Source organism: Camelus ferus, chromosome 28, assembly GCF_009834535.1.
Source record: "Camelus ferus isolate YT-003-E chromosome 28, BCGSAC_Cfer_1.0, whole genome shotgun sequence".
In the NCBI taxonomy this organism is placed as follows: domain Eukaryota; kingdom Metazoa; phylum Chordata; class Mammalia; order Artiodactyla; family Camelidae; genus Camelus; species Camelus ferus.
Window position 1 is genome coordinate 8,062,287 of NC_045723.1, and position 14,852 is coordinate 8,077,138.

The window sequence follows — 14,852 nt, forward strand, 5'->3', positions numbered from 1 at the left end:
TTAATTTCTAATTCTAATTTTAAGAAGTTAGAAAAAGAAATTAATTTCTAATTTTGATTTAGTTTCGAGTTCTAATTTTAAGAAACTAAAGAAATTAGAAAAAAATTATAATTTCTAATTCTAATTTTGAGAAATTAGAAGTGAGAGAAGAATTTGAATAAGAAATTTTTAAGAACATTCAAGTAAGCAGGAGAAAGAAAATAATAAAGATCATGATGGAAATAAGTGAAATCGGGAACAGAAAAACCACAGAGAATATTAGCTGAACCAAAAGTTGGCTTTTAAAAAGAACAATGAAATACACAGCTCTTTAGTTAGATTGAAGAAGAAAAAAGTGAGAACAACAATTACTAAAATAAAAAGAAAGGAATGTTACTACTAAACTTACAGAAATGTAGAGAATGATGTGGGAGTACTATGAACAGTTGTCTGTCAAAGATCGGGTAACTTAGATGTAATGGACAAATTCATAGAAAGGAAGACACTACCTGAACTGGCCAGGAAGAAACAGAAAGTGTGAAGCTAGAAAGAGGTTGCAGTATCAATGAAAGGAAACTCTCTGCAAAGGAAATCCTGGGGCCAGATGATCTTACTGGTGAATTTCTTCAAACATTTGAAGAATTAATACCAGTTTTTCACAAACTCTTCCACAAAACAAGAGAAAGCAACACTTTCTAACTTGTTTTATGAGACTAGTATTACGTTGATCTCAAAACCAGACAAAAAGTCAAGGAAAAATAAAAACTACAGACCAATATATTAGACACAAACACCGTTGACAAAACACTAGTGACTGACCGAGATGATGCACCGTGGCCAAGTGGTCTAGAATATGTTCTGTGCTGGAGAAACAAGAAGACTTTCAACCAAGAGTTTTATGTCTAGTAAAACTAATGATCAGAAAATGGAATCAGATATTAAGACATTTCGATACCAAAAACAACTTAGAAAATTTATCAATAGCTGATGACCTGCCTTACAAAAAAATGCTAAATAGGAAATCCTTCAGGCTGAAAGGAAAAAACTCTAGATGGCAACTTGAATCAACATGAAAAAAGAGAGAGCATTTGGTATCATTTGCATTTGGATTCAGATCCCACGTCAGTCATTACTGACTATGCCGTAGTGCATGTGACTTAACCACGCTCACCTTCTGTCTCTCTGTGGACAACGTGGGGTTAATCACACGTGCAGGCATGGAACGTAACACGTGTAAGGCTCCTAGCAAAATGCCTGGCATGTGGTAGGTGCCCAGTAACCAGTGGCAGTATCTTGCATTTTTTCTTTTTTTTTTTTTTTACTCTTCATTGTATCAGTTGGGCAGGGTATTTTCCTTGGAGATCCTGCCTTTTCTTTTCTTCCTTAAGGGCAAGAAACCTTTCCAGCCCTTGGGCAGGTGATGTTTAATTTATTTCTGACTGAGCCCAGGGAGATCCTCTGAGGACTGTGCTCCAGGCAAGGGCCACCAGAGCTCTTCTTTGTCCTCTGCACGCACTAGGCAGGCAGTTTCTGCACCTGGCGCCTCCTGCCAGTCTTGGCCAGAGGCCAGGAAGCTGCAGGAACTGTTTGGCCTGAGAACACCAGGTGGCGGCTGGGGCTGGTCTTCTGCTCCCCACCGTCACAGCCCAGCTGGCCTCAGGGACACAGCTGCACAGCAGCTGCTTGTGCAACCAGGTCAGTTCCCTTGTCTGTTTCTCCCCTGCCTCTCATCCCCTGCCTGTCTCACATCCTCCTCCATAGCCCCTGCCCCAGGGAGCAGCACTGCTCACTCCGAATCAGAACACACACTTGCCTGCAGGGTTGGTGTTTTGGGTCCCTGGGAATTTTGCCTCCAGGATTCTAAAGAGGGAAGAGGTGCCTGTTTGGAAACATTGTTATTTCTTCTCTGTGTTTCCATACCCTGAGGCTTCTGACATGGTGAATTTTAATAAAGATTTTATGTCTGAGGAGCTCACACGTGGACAGTGGGTTATCTGATCTCTCTCCAGAGCTGAGGTTATACAGGGATTTGGGGGTGGTCTGGCGAGAGAGTAAGAGAGGGCTTCTCACCGACAAGAGGGTGTGAAGTGGGCCAACAGAAAATGGGAGGGAACTCCTGTATTAACCCTCCCCTGCTCCAGGACCCAATAGGAAACATATTTGCACGTAGATTCGTCTGGGAGATAAGAAAATGGGTTTGGTGTTTCCTGCCTGTGCCACTGCCCTTCCCATTAACCCAAGCAAAGTAAGGGAACGGAACCCTTTGAAAAATGTTGTTATACAACCCACTGCTTATTGTGCTGCTATTTGCTTTCGTATTGTTTTCTCCCTGTGGACTGAGAGCCATTCAAGTCAGGAGCATCCTTTCATCTGTGTCTTCAGATGAGTCATCCACGTAAAAGCAAAGCCTCTATTTGCACTATTTGCACTCTCTTTATATTAGGAGGTTCTAATGAAAGCTGTGGTTTGCTTTGCTCAAAGCGAAGTTGAAAATCTTTTTTCATTTTAGTGAATATCGTAGGTGATATGAAGGCTTTTCTGCTTTATTGAGTCGAATCTGGTGAAACTGTGAAAGCACTCAGAGCCATTATTCTGAACCTCGCTTCTGCACATTTGGGGTCTCAGGAGGGAGCTGGGGCAGTGTAGCAGGGCTGGCAAAGACAAGTCTTGAGTGCCCAAGGCTACTATCAATATTTTATCACAACGCAGCTCTCCCACTGAGTTCAGACACAGCTTTAGCATTCTTCCTGAGGAGGTGCTCCAGGCGGACACTACCTGCTGGTGGGAAGTGGCGGTGGAGGTGAGGTCTGTTTGCCAGGTTAGTTGGACTGAGCCACAGATGTCCTCTGAATCTCCCTTTTGATTCCTTTTTTTTTTAATTGAAGTATAGTCAGTTACAGTGTGTCAATTTCTGCTATACAGCACAATGCCCCAATCATGCATATATATATATACACATACATTCATTTTCATATTCTTTTTTATTAAAAGTTATTACAAGATACTGAATATAGTTCCCTGTGCTATACAGAAGCAATTTTTTAAAATCAATTTTTATAAATAGTAGTTATCATTTGCAGATCTCACAAACTCCTGAATTTATCCCTTCCCACCCTGATTCATTTCTTAATATCCACTCCCATTTCTGAGGTTAACGTCTTTTGCCTAAATGAGCAGAGACCTGTCCAAATCTGAGCATAGTCAGCAGATCCTTTTGCTTAATATGCATTTACCTTAAAGTGTTACTATTGATTTCCCTGAAGAATTGTTCAATTATTTTACTTTGCCTTGGTGACGTTCAATAATCCTGGTCTCAAAGTAGACGCACTGTTTATATTCCTTCTTCCAGGCAGGACCTGCACTCAAAAAATGCCAGACTTATCCATCTCTAAGGGGTATGGCCTCTTTGCCTGAAAGACCCCATCTTTCTTCCCAACTCCCTATACTGTACAAACCCTGCAAGACCTAGAAGTTTCAAGTCTCACCCTCCTTTCTTGATTCATCTCATTATCATGGTTCCCAGTCCTTCCACTAAAGGGAGCCTGTCAGACCAGGCTTCGCTGACCTCTCCGAGGGAAGGACTGTAGCTTCTGCATTTCTGTATCTCTGTAGTGCTGGAGTTGGTATTTGGCAAATAGTGAACATCCAGTAAATGTCTGCAAAGTGAATGAACATGTATGCACAGAGGTTTACAGTTTGTCAAGCTCTCTTTCACACGCATTATTTCTCTATTAAACCCTCAGAGTGACTCTGTAAGGCAGGTATCATTCCAGAAGAGGACTCTGAAGCTCAGAGAGATTAGGTAGCTGTTCTGAAGATGCACAGCAAGTAAAAGGCAATTCTTGTATTCAGCCTGATTCTTCTAACTAGGAGCCATCATCCCCCAGCCCGCCACATCACAGTGCCTCTGGTTATGAGCTGTTAGGTGTCATTCAACGCTGTATTCTGAGTTCACACCGTCTCTACATCCAGACTATAAACTCCTCAAGTGTTAGGTAACCATCTTGCTCTTGTTCTTTCTATACCTTTTCTCCCATTATTGTAACAGGTTGGCAATTCTAAGAGCAGGTATTCTGTATTAGCTGCTCACTGGACGCCATCAATCATTTTAAGATTAATTTTTTTTTTGGCCTCGCTTTGCCAAAAATCTGATTTGTCTAATGAGGTCATTACAAAGAAGCATGCAATATATTCAAAAGAGTCTGGGATTTTATGCTGCGATGGCAGTATCTGAGCTGCCTGAGCACATATAAAAAACCGTTAAAGAAGCGGGTATGCTTATTAAATCTTGCAAAAAATTTTCCTTTAGTCGTTGTAAGTGAAAAGACTTCAATATAACACTTGCCTGCCAAGAATCACAGATGATGTAGTGGGACAGAGTCTAATAATAAATTCTGGCACTCGGAGGTGGGTCCCAGCTCTCTGAAGGTCTCTTGCCCCGTTTTCTGATAAAGAATTTTCCCAGCAAAGGAATGATGGTTGTATAAACCTGGCGTGTCCCTTGAACTCACCCCCAAATATATATATATATATATATATATATATATATAGTTCTAAAGTAAAGTTAATAAGATCTTCTGGCTTATACAACAATTCGCATGACGTCCAATGCTACCGGTTAGCTAAATTTGGTTGTGATATGGCCTAATTTTGCTCTGTAAATAAATGATCTGAAATAATACTCCCTTTCAGCAGGAGCTGGGGGCAAAACCATCCAATGGTTAGTTATTATAAAATCTTATATTCTGCCCAAATATTACTCCTTACGACTTTAAGTCTTTTGATGATTTTTTTTTTCTCTTTGGAGAAAGCTAAATCTATAATCAAGTCTCTGATCAATGAATCTCTAATCAAATCTACGTAATCTATAATCAATGACTATGAATCTCTATACTTTCAACCTGTAGTCAATGAATATGAATGCGGTCCAGGGAGGCCTTCACGGTGCCTGTGATGTAGAAGACATAAGGCGAGGGGCGGAGGTACAAGGGTGAGGGGCAGCCATTACACCTTCAGGTAGCTTAGAATCGAGCCTGGAGTTGAGATAAATATGTTTTTAATTCTGCAAGAGATTTTAAACCACAGGGCTATGTGAAAAGGAGGGAGAGATTACAATCAGTTTCAACAATTAGGACAGGCTTCCTGGAGGAGGTAGAATTTGGGCTGAGTCTTAACTGTGCAATTGGGTTTTGAATGCTAAGAGAACACCGTGAGTAAAGCCATTACTTATGGAACAGCGAAGAATCCGGTGTAATTGCGGGATGTGCAGAGAAGCAGTGGGAGATAAAACTGGGAATGTAGATGGGGTCACTGTGTGCGGGGTCGTCATCAAGGAGGAGTTTGAATCTCTGTGTGTAGGCTGTGGGAAGATTTGTAACTAAGATACTGCCAGCTGTTGGAAGTATCGGTGAGATCATGGAATTGGTTGAAGAACGGCAAATAGAGGCTTATGTGTGAATAAATTAGGGATGCAGCTATGTAGATTTCAAATACCGAAAAGCAGCTTTCACGTCTAGCTGGCAGCCAGCTTTTGATCCTTTGTAGATACTCTCTCGTGGCTCCTCAAATTCACCCACTATTACATGGAGAAAAGGGAATGTAAATTGGTGCAGCCACTATGGAAAACAGTATGGAAGTTCCTTAAACTAAAAATAGAGCTACCACATGATCCAGCAACCCCACTCCTGGGCATACATCCAGAAAAGGTGAACTCTAATTCAAAAAGATACATGCACCCCAGTGTTAAAAGCAGCCCTATTTACAATAGCCAAGACACGTAAGCAGCACAGATGCCTATCAACAGATGATTGGTTTAAGAAGATATGATAGATATATATATATTATATAAATATATATACGCACACACACATATATAAACACACGTGATAGATTATTACTCAGCTATAAGAAGGAATGAAACATTGCCATTTGCATCAACATGGATGGACCTAGAGATTATCATACTACGTGAAGTAAGTCAAACAGAGAAAGACAAATATTATGTATCATTTATATGTGGAATCTAAAAAAAAAATGATACAATTGAATCTATTTACCAAACAGAAACAGATGCACAGACATAGAAAACACACTTACAGTTACCAAAGGGGAAAGAGAGGGAGGGATAAATGAAGAGCATGGGATTAACAGATGTAAACTACTACGCATGAAATAGATAAGCAACAGGATTTACTGCATAACACAGGGACCGATATTCAGTATCTTGTAACAGCCAATAATGAAAAGTAATCTGAAAAATAATTCACTCTCTAGCTTTTTCAGCCTTCTGTGCTCCCCACACATTGACGTATGTGGCTGGTGTTAGTGGGTCTTGCCTGTTCTTTGGTTTCTGGTTTGGCCAGTGGAAGGTGCTGGCAGGTGCTCTGGGGCCTGGAGCTAGTGGTGGTGGCACCCATTCCCCCGGGCTGTGTCCCGTGGCGTGGCCTCGGTTGGCAGTGGCCAGGATGCTTAGGCGCAGGACTCAGGGTTCTGGTCACCCCTCCCTCCCAGTCCCTTCTGGCCTAGGGGTGTGGCCTTGGGGGTGGTTCATCTCCCTTTTGGTCCCCTTAACCCTGCCCTTCTTCAGACTTTCCTTGGTCACCTCTCTGAGTGTGCCATTTATTTCCTGAGGGTACCTTGAACTCTCTGTCATGCATTTTGGTTTTATTAGTGACCAAGCTGTGGCAGTTTTCCAGCTTTCCTCAAAATGAGAAACCAGAAGAGCACATAGGACTTCGAAAGTGGTGTGAGCAATACATTAGCCTTTAAAACCAGGTTCTATTTATACACAACTCATTTCTTTTTAGGGAGAATTGTTTGTAACCAGATTACCGGAGTATTGTTCCCACTGTTAGCCAGCTCTGACCTCTGAAAATAGCTTGGTGGGCAAAAAGCTCCTTCGTAATACAGTTCATCATCACCAGTTTTCACAGATGGATCACATAGCCGAGTCTGTCCTAGAATAATCAGGTTGAACTTGGGGGTGTGTCAGGCAGGGTCAGTTTCACTGGGAAAACTCAGCCCCAGCCACCAGGACAACCGGGACACCTTGGGATTTGTTCGTGTGAGTGGGGCAAGCCACAGAGGGGTTTGTCTTCACTGTCACCTCTGAGTTTTCAAAAGTTTCCAGAGAAGCTTTTTCCTTTTCTGTATGAGTTTAGCCCTTATCTCTTTCCACTTGAGAGGTAAATTTTTCTTGTCCTGACCGCTGCCCACCTCCATCTTGCTCTTCCCGCTCCAACTGAAAGTTCTTTTCTCCACTTCAAGGTGGAGCTGAAATTTCCCCTCTTCTTCAAAGCCTACCTCTGTCTGAGGACAAGGACTGTGTCTTAGGGGTCCCCTTGGTGTCACCCATCAGTTGGAATGGAGTGGCCCTCAGCTGTTATTTCCATACTGGTGAAAGGGTATCAAAGCGACCTCTTGGCTAAAATCAACTTGAAGATTTGAACTCACATATGCATTGCTCCATTCAATGAAGAATTACAAATCAAATCTTTTTATTTAAGAACTAGAAATATTTCTACTTATATTTCTTTATAAAACATTTTAATTAACTCTTGCTCATCCTTTAGAACTCATCTCAAGAATATGCCTGGCCTTTGCGGATATCTCATGCCCAGCCCGGAGCTGAGCCCGGACATCACTCCTCAGCGCATTTGGACCATCTTGGTCATAAGACTTCACAGTGGTGGGCTGTTCTCGATTGATTCCCATTCTTCTCCCTTTATGTTATGAGCTCCTTGAGGGCAGGGGCCAACTTGTTTTTACCCTTGTATCCTTGGTGCTAAACAGAGCCTGGTGCACACAAAACAAGTGCTTATGAAAAGCAAGAATGAAAAAAATTGAACATAAAGACCATTGTATGTGGTTCTCTATTTAGGATTTGAGTTTCAGTGCACACAACAATAGCTGGAGGACTTTGAAAAGGAAAAAAAAAAAAGCATATTCCTGTCTCTTACCCTTCTGGGTCCACTCTCCCCAGGAGATTCTGATTCAAGCCTGGGGAGAGCACAAGAATGGGAATGTTTGAAAATACACACCAGTGGTTATGACAGGGGGACAGGATAAGAACCATTAATCTGATTTCTCCCAGGAGCAGGAGGGATGCTGGTAAAATTTGCCTCTGAATCCACAGACAACTGCAGGAATCTTGAGAATTCAGAGGCTTTGCCTCGCCCTGTTTTGTTGTGAGTGAGGCTTGGGGACCTGCAGGGAACTTTACCCGTCTCAATTTGAAAGCAGTCATTTTTACTGATCACACTAATTTCATCAGGCATCTATATACAAACATAAATACACAGACACACACTCATAGCTATCTTTATGCCTGTCTCCTCTGTCTAAAGAAAGATAAAGTCAGAGCTGAGGAGTGTACATACGGCAGACAGTATCCTAAAGATTTCCCATAAATGAGCTCATTTAATCTTCACAACAAATCTGTGTGTGAGGTGACTTCACACATGAAGAAGCAGGCACAGAGAGGTTAAATAACTTGCTCAGCTAATAAATAGAAAGCTGGGATTTGAAGTCCGGCAGAGTTGCTCTCCAGTCTGTCCTCTCAACCATCAAGTCACCTTTTCAAGGTGATGCGTATTCAGAGGTGTAACACCGTGCCTGGCACCAGGTTCCCTTTGCACTGCTATGATTCTTATTTTAGTTATGGCTTAGGGAATCCCCCGAAAACTGAGAGAAATGAGATCTGCAAAGCTGAGAGCTGAGATAGGATGATCTCCGCCCCAGAGGTCACAAACAGTGGCATGCTTTGGCAGTAACCTCTGCTTCCCCAGCATTTGTTTGAGTTTTATTAAATGTGATTATAGGACACCACCTGCCTAGGGAGAAACCAATTTCCTTGGGTTCTCAGTACAGCATCTAGCGTGGTGCACATGCTCGCCAGTTTACTTCCAAAGTGATTATCACTCTTGTGTTAATCTATCAGCCAGCCAATGACCACCCTCCCGCCCCCAGAGATTCAGGGAGGCTGAACAATGCAGTGCTGGATCAATATCATATTTCACTTTGTCAGCAGTGGATGTCTGGGGTAGCTGAGCAGGATGAGAGTGAAATGAGCTATTGGGTTATTGAGCGGGTTCCCGCTGGAGTCATCTCGGTATTCATCAGATATTAACTAGGAGACGAATTTTTGTTGACCATAGCCCTAGAAAGAGATAAAAAGTCTTTTATTTGATAGCTGATAAAGTATAAATTATGGGGGCATGGTGTAATTAATGAGACGTTTTTCCTGGTGATAAAGAAAAAAAAAACCCTTCTATATTGTGGTAGTCATCGATTCCATGTCTTTAATCTCCTCGAACTTTCCAAACTTTTTTGCATGTGTTAAATTTCCCTAAATATCCCCCTCCACTCTTGTGCATTCTCGCTCCTTTTGCTTCTCAGAATTTTTGGAGGAAAAATTAATCTTCCTGGATCGTTCTTCTCCCCCTTTTGTTTTTGGCAGTAGATTATGAGGGTCAGTCATTGAATAAATATTTGTGTATTATTTTTTGGGGCCAGGTTTTATGGTCAACAGAGTCGAATGAGGCACATGACCTATTATCACAGAGCCTGCAATCAAACAGGGGAGCAAGAAACAAAAAGAAAGAACCTTAGAGCACTGAGCTCAAGTAATAGTGGGCTAGACCAGCAGACGAAGACTAGAGTAGGTGGTCGAGCTGACTAGGAGAGAGTGTAAATACTTCAGTGGTGGAATCTGTTTATTCTCAGCTTCCTGTTCTTTTTTGTTTTTGTTTTCCTTTTAACAGAACAGTAACTTTGATTCTTGCCTGGGACAATTTCTTACACTGTATTAGGATAAAATGTGTCAAAAGCTGTTGATCATTGGGTGAACAATCACAGTAATTGTATTGAACTTTTAAATAATAATAATAATAATTATTATTATTATTACAGTTAATAATGATGTTCTCCTCTGTGAGGCATACTTAACGCTTTTCTGGACTTCCATCATTTTCTCCAAGTAAATGGGAGTCAGCAGCTCAACAGGGACGTTGGCGTCTCTGTTCGTGTCGTAGTGTTTTCTAACCCAATATCAGGGGTTGGAAAATTGATCTTTATAGTTCCTTCCCTGTGTATATTTCAGGTTTACGTGGACCAGGAGCAGCATGCACAAGGATGCTGCAGAACCCCCATGACATGATAGTGACACTTTTAACCTGTCACTGGTAGGGAGATGTTTAGTGTGTTACCCAGGAAGTGTCACAGTGTCCATATCTCTGTCCAAAGGGACAGTCTGTTTTCAGTTAAAAAATCTCTGGGGAAGTTCTCATCACCAAAGGTTAACAGAATGTGTACAATGCACAGGAGGAAGTAAGGCGTATAAAACTCATGCTGAAAGACAGACAGAACCACCACCATGCCCCCAGAAAGGACAGACATCATTATACTATATTATATTAATAACGCAGCTTACTTTCTCAGACAGCTGTCTCTCTCCCAGCCCCTCCTTATAAGCCTGTTGAATATACGGCATCAGCAATTTTCCTCCTTTGGAGCTGAGATTTCATTTTCTCAGTCAGTCTAGACAAGCCCGCTGCAGTGTTTATATTTATAATTGCCTTTGTACGGTCTCCCGAGGGCCCCTAGGGCCAGGCGTGCCAAGGTCGTTAAGATGCAGCCTCCCCTGCTCTTTGTCACTGTGCAGTCATCAGCCCCCAGAGCCACACAGGTAAATGTGTCAGTGATGTGTAATTAATGAAGAAGGAGTTAGGGGCCCGGCATTGACACACACAAATCAAGGCCTTGTCAGCCAAGGGGGTGTCGATGGGACTTTTGTTCTTTTAGCAATATTTATTGTTACAAAACGCTGCACACTCGAGTGGGGAAGGGGAGTGCCTTTGTGGCACTGGTGATGTGCCTGTTTGCAGCAAACCGCAGGGACAGGCACCTGCTAGATCTGCTGATTAATTCAAGGCTTCGAAGGCAGAAGCGGATGAGGGAACTGGAGGGAACGTTCTTCTGTTTAAAATGTATGTGCAGATTCCCTCTGATTGTGAGCTGCCCTTGGTTTCTGCAAGCCCAGGGGCTTTTAAGAACATTTATTCACCCCAACGAGATGTACTTACCGAGCACTCCCTGCACGTAGGTGATAGAACAGGACGTGATTCATGAGTCCAGGTATTTCGCATTTAGTTGATGGGGAATGGGGTTCCCTGCAGGTCAGGCAATCCAGAGATGGGAGGGGTCTTAGAGCCCAGGTTGTCCAACAGTCTGGGCGGAAATCCCTTCTAAGTGCTCCTAAGTGTGCACCCATATTCTCCTACCTACAGTTACACCGATAAGGTAGCAGGTCACAACATCTTACCCCAATTCCTCACTTCTGCGGAGAAGACAGAGAGGGGGACAGAGACAAAATGAAGAGGATAAGTCACATCTTCCTTTCCTCTGAAGGCTCAAGGAGAGCCCAAGGCATGATAATAATTTTCAAATCCAAAGCAGATTCTATACTACATCTATAGAATAGATCGGCTTTAATTCATGGTCTTCAGACCACGTGTGTTTGTAGTAGGGAAGAACAATTCTGACTCCATATTAAGTCTGTTCCTTTGGAGCTAACCCTGTGCTCTGTTGCCTGTGCTGAGTCATGCTGGCTCTGCACCTTTTGTAAAAGAATGTTGCCTCTAGCCTGAAATACGGCCTTAGCCCATTCTCAAGGCTCTGTCCTTTAAGGGTAGAACACTTTCCCATTCAGATAAAGATAAAAAGTTGCAGAATAGAAAACAACATTTGTCTTGTTGGAAGATTACAGGGACACCATGACCTGACCTATGAGGACAGCTGTAAGAATAAAGGATTCTGACACCAAGGAGTTTGCAATAACCAGCCACACCCCTTCTTTTTTTTGGTATAAAAGGAGCCTGAATTCTGACTTGGGGAAGATGGTTCTCCAGGACATTAGTCCCGTATCTTCTTGGTCTGCTTGCTTTCCAGATAAGGTCATTATTCCTTGCCCCACATCTCGTTTACCGATTTATTGGCCTGTCGTGCGGTGAGCAGAATGAGTTTGGACTCAGTAACATGTTGGGCTGTTTAATTCTGGGGCATTGATAATCCTTTCCCAAAGCCATGTCTTAGTCATCCCTTAGAACGGATCCATATCTAAACTTTAATACACAGCTTCACCCATCTCTGAACAAAAACTCTTGTCTCTCCAGCCCTCTTGCTTCTTTTCTCTCATCATACATACCCTTCAACTTTATCTCTGCTCCCTCCTCTGACCCTCTGGTCGTGGACTTTCTGTCTTTGCTGGTCCGTGGTGTACCAATTGGGTCAGTCACTTTCTTGCATGAGGAACGTGCTCAACTGTCTCACTTCATGGACCTCATGCTGCAACTTTCCTACACATTCCCTACTTTTGATCAATTTGACCATCTGCTTCTCTGCTCCAACTCCCAGATGGCTGGATGCTGTAGGTAGGGGGGGAGAGCACATGACTGTACAGGTGTGGTTTCCAACTTTAGCGAGAAGCTCAGTGCTGCTCTGCGATCTTCCTACGTGGTCCCAGTTGGTATTCTCATCTGTTCCTCACAGCACTTCTTATGCAACTCCATCCACTCCTGAAATGTATTCTGCAAAGATGGCCTCGTTTTCTGTTATCGCAGAGAAGGTTAAGGCCCTTAGATGTGAACTATCTCCATCTTTCTCCTCCTAATGCTGATTTATGTATGTATGTATGTATGTATGTATTTTATTTATTTATTTATTTAACTCATGTCACGAGATGTCTTTCTTTGGGCTCTTTCCAAATCAGTCTTCGAGATGAGGATTCTTATGTGTAGTTTATTTGGGAAGTGACCCCCCAGGAAACATCAGTAAGAAATGGAACTTATATAGGGAGGGGAAGGAAGCCAGTGGAGGTTGTGTTACAGAGCGAGTGTCCTCGATAAGTAACCAGAGCTTAATCCTCTTGGGGATTCCGGGAGTCAGCAGAGAACACACATGTGGGATGAAGGATATTTACACGCCATCTCCCATCCAGTTTGTGGCCAGAGGCTGCTCCAGGGGTCATTCATTCTCCAGAACTCCTGGCCTCGTACAATTGCATTGTCTTGGAAGGGTAAGCCCTGTTCTAGCTGGTGAAACTTGTGAAGCTTTTGGGTGGGACCTACTTGGCTCTTACATATTCTGCTTTCTCTTTCCAATGTATTATTTACCTAGAAACGCTAGAGTTTTTCCATGCAATGATGGTTATTTAGTCTTTTAGTCAAGATTTTTAGAATACAGAATTATTGTCCTTCATCAAGTACCTGGCTCCTGCATCTGAAAGTCATGGTTTTCAAGAACTATGTGTATATTTGTGTGTGAGTGTGTGTGTGTGTTTGCATGTGCTGTAGGTTTACAAGAAGTCTACCTACAGTTTGGTCTTGTTGCATTTTATCTTCTCTGAGATAATTAGCCACATACTTTTGCTCTGTGTTTACTATTGGAGGAAGGCAAATGATAATGATGATAAAATAATTCCTGAGAAGTAAAAGATAAATTGGGAAATATTTAAAAATATCATATTACATCGTATCTGACAGTGTCTCCCCTGTTTGGTTGCTGATATAACAGACCATTATTGCTGATGCTGGCAAAGTTGTCTGTTGGACCCCACAATTCTGAATGTCTACCAGGGAGGGTCCTGACTGATGCCCAGAACTGGGATCACTCATGTCTGGCTAAATCCTTTGCTGGTGAACCTAGGCACTAGGTCTGCTCCAGTTCTGAGTTCTCTGTATCTGTTAAGACTTTAGCAGAACCATGCTTTACTTTTGTTTCTGTCATGCAGCTTTCTGCCCTAAGAAGTAGGCATGAATTCTTGAGGTCTATTCCTACCCCTAAGCCTTACCCTTTTGGTTTCCTTAACATCTCTAAAATGTATCTCATCACCTCTGTGTCCACTGGCATCAAGTCCTATCATCTCTTGCTTGGCCCCTTTGGGAGATGAATAAATAAGGCACTTTGTCTGAAGCACTTTGCACGGTCCTGGCACACCGTGTGTGTTCACAAAGTGTTACCAACTACACAGTCTCATAATTAGTTTGCTTTCGGTTCTTCAGACTGTTCTGTAGCCTACTCTAGAATAATATTTCCAAAAAGCTAAATAAATCATATTAAAAACCTTCCCTAGAATAAAGAACCAACTCCTGAATAGCACACCCAAGACTGAAATAGGGAAGAGCAAATCTGTCTCCATGTTGGATCTGTTTCTTTACTTTAACCTTTGCGTTCTATTGCTTTTGCCACAAGTTAATAACTGAAGGAAGGTTTCCTATAGCTTAAGGTATATGTAATGACCCATCTCCTGGAACCCTGCTTCCCATGCCTGAGTGTTAAGCTAAAATACCCTTGTTTGAGCTCACAGGAAACACCCTGACTAGGCCCACCTGTGAATGGCTGCATTCCTTCTGGAGTCTGGCCACACAGGAAATATTTGCAACAACTTACTGCCTTTTTTGGCTTTATCTCCTCACCTCTCCCTTCTCTGTTCTATGAAAGAAACTAGCATCCAGATCCAGGCAAGATGGTTCTTTGGGACACTAGTCCACCATCTTCTTGGTCTGCAGGCTTGCTTGCTTGCTTGCTTTCTTTCTTTTTTTATTGACATATAGTCAATTTACAATGTTGTGTCAGTTTCCAGTGTACAGCACAATGCTTCAGTCAAAAAAAAAAAAAAAGAAAGGCAAATGAACTTATATAAAACAGAAACAGACTCATAGACATAGAAAACAAACTTAAAGCTTTCTGAATAAAGTCACTACACTATTCCCTGCCCCAGCAACTTATCTCTTAATTTGTTGGCCTGTTGTGTGCCAGCAGTATGAGCTTGGACTCTGTAGCAAGATTTCCTGTGATTGGCTTTGCCTTCCTCTTCA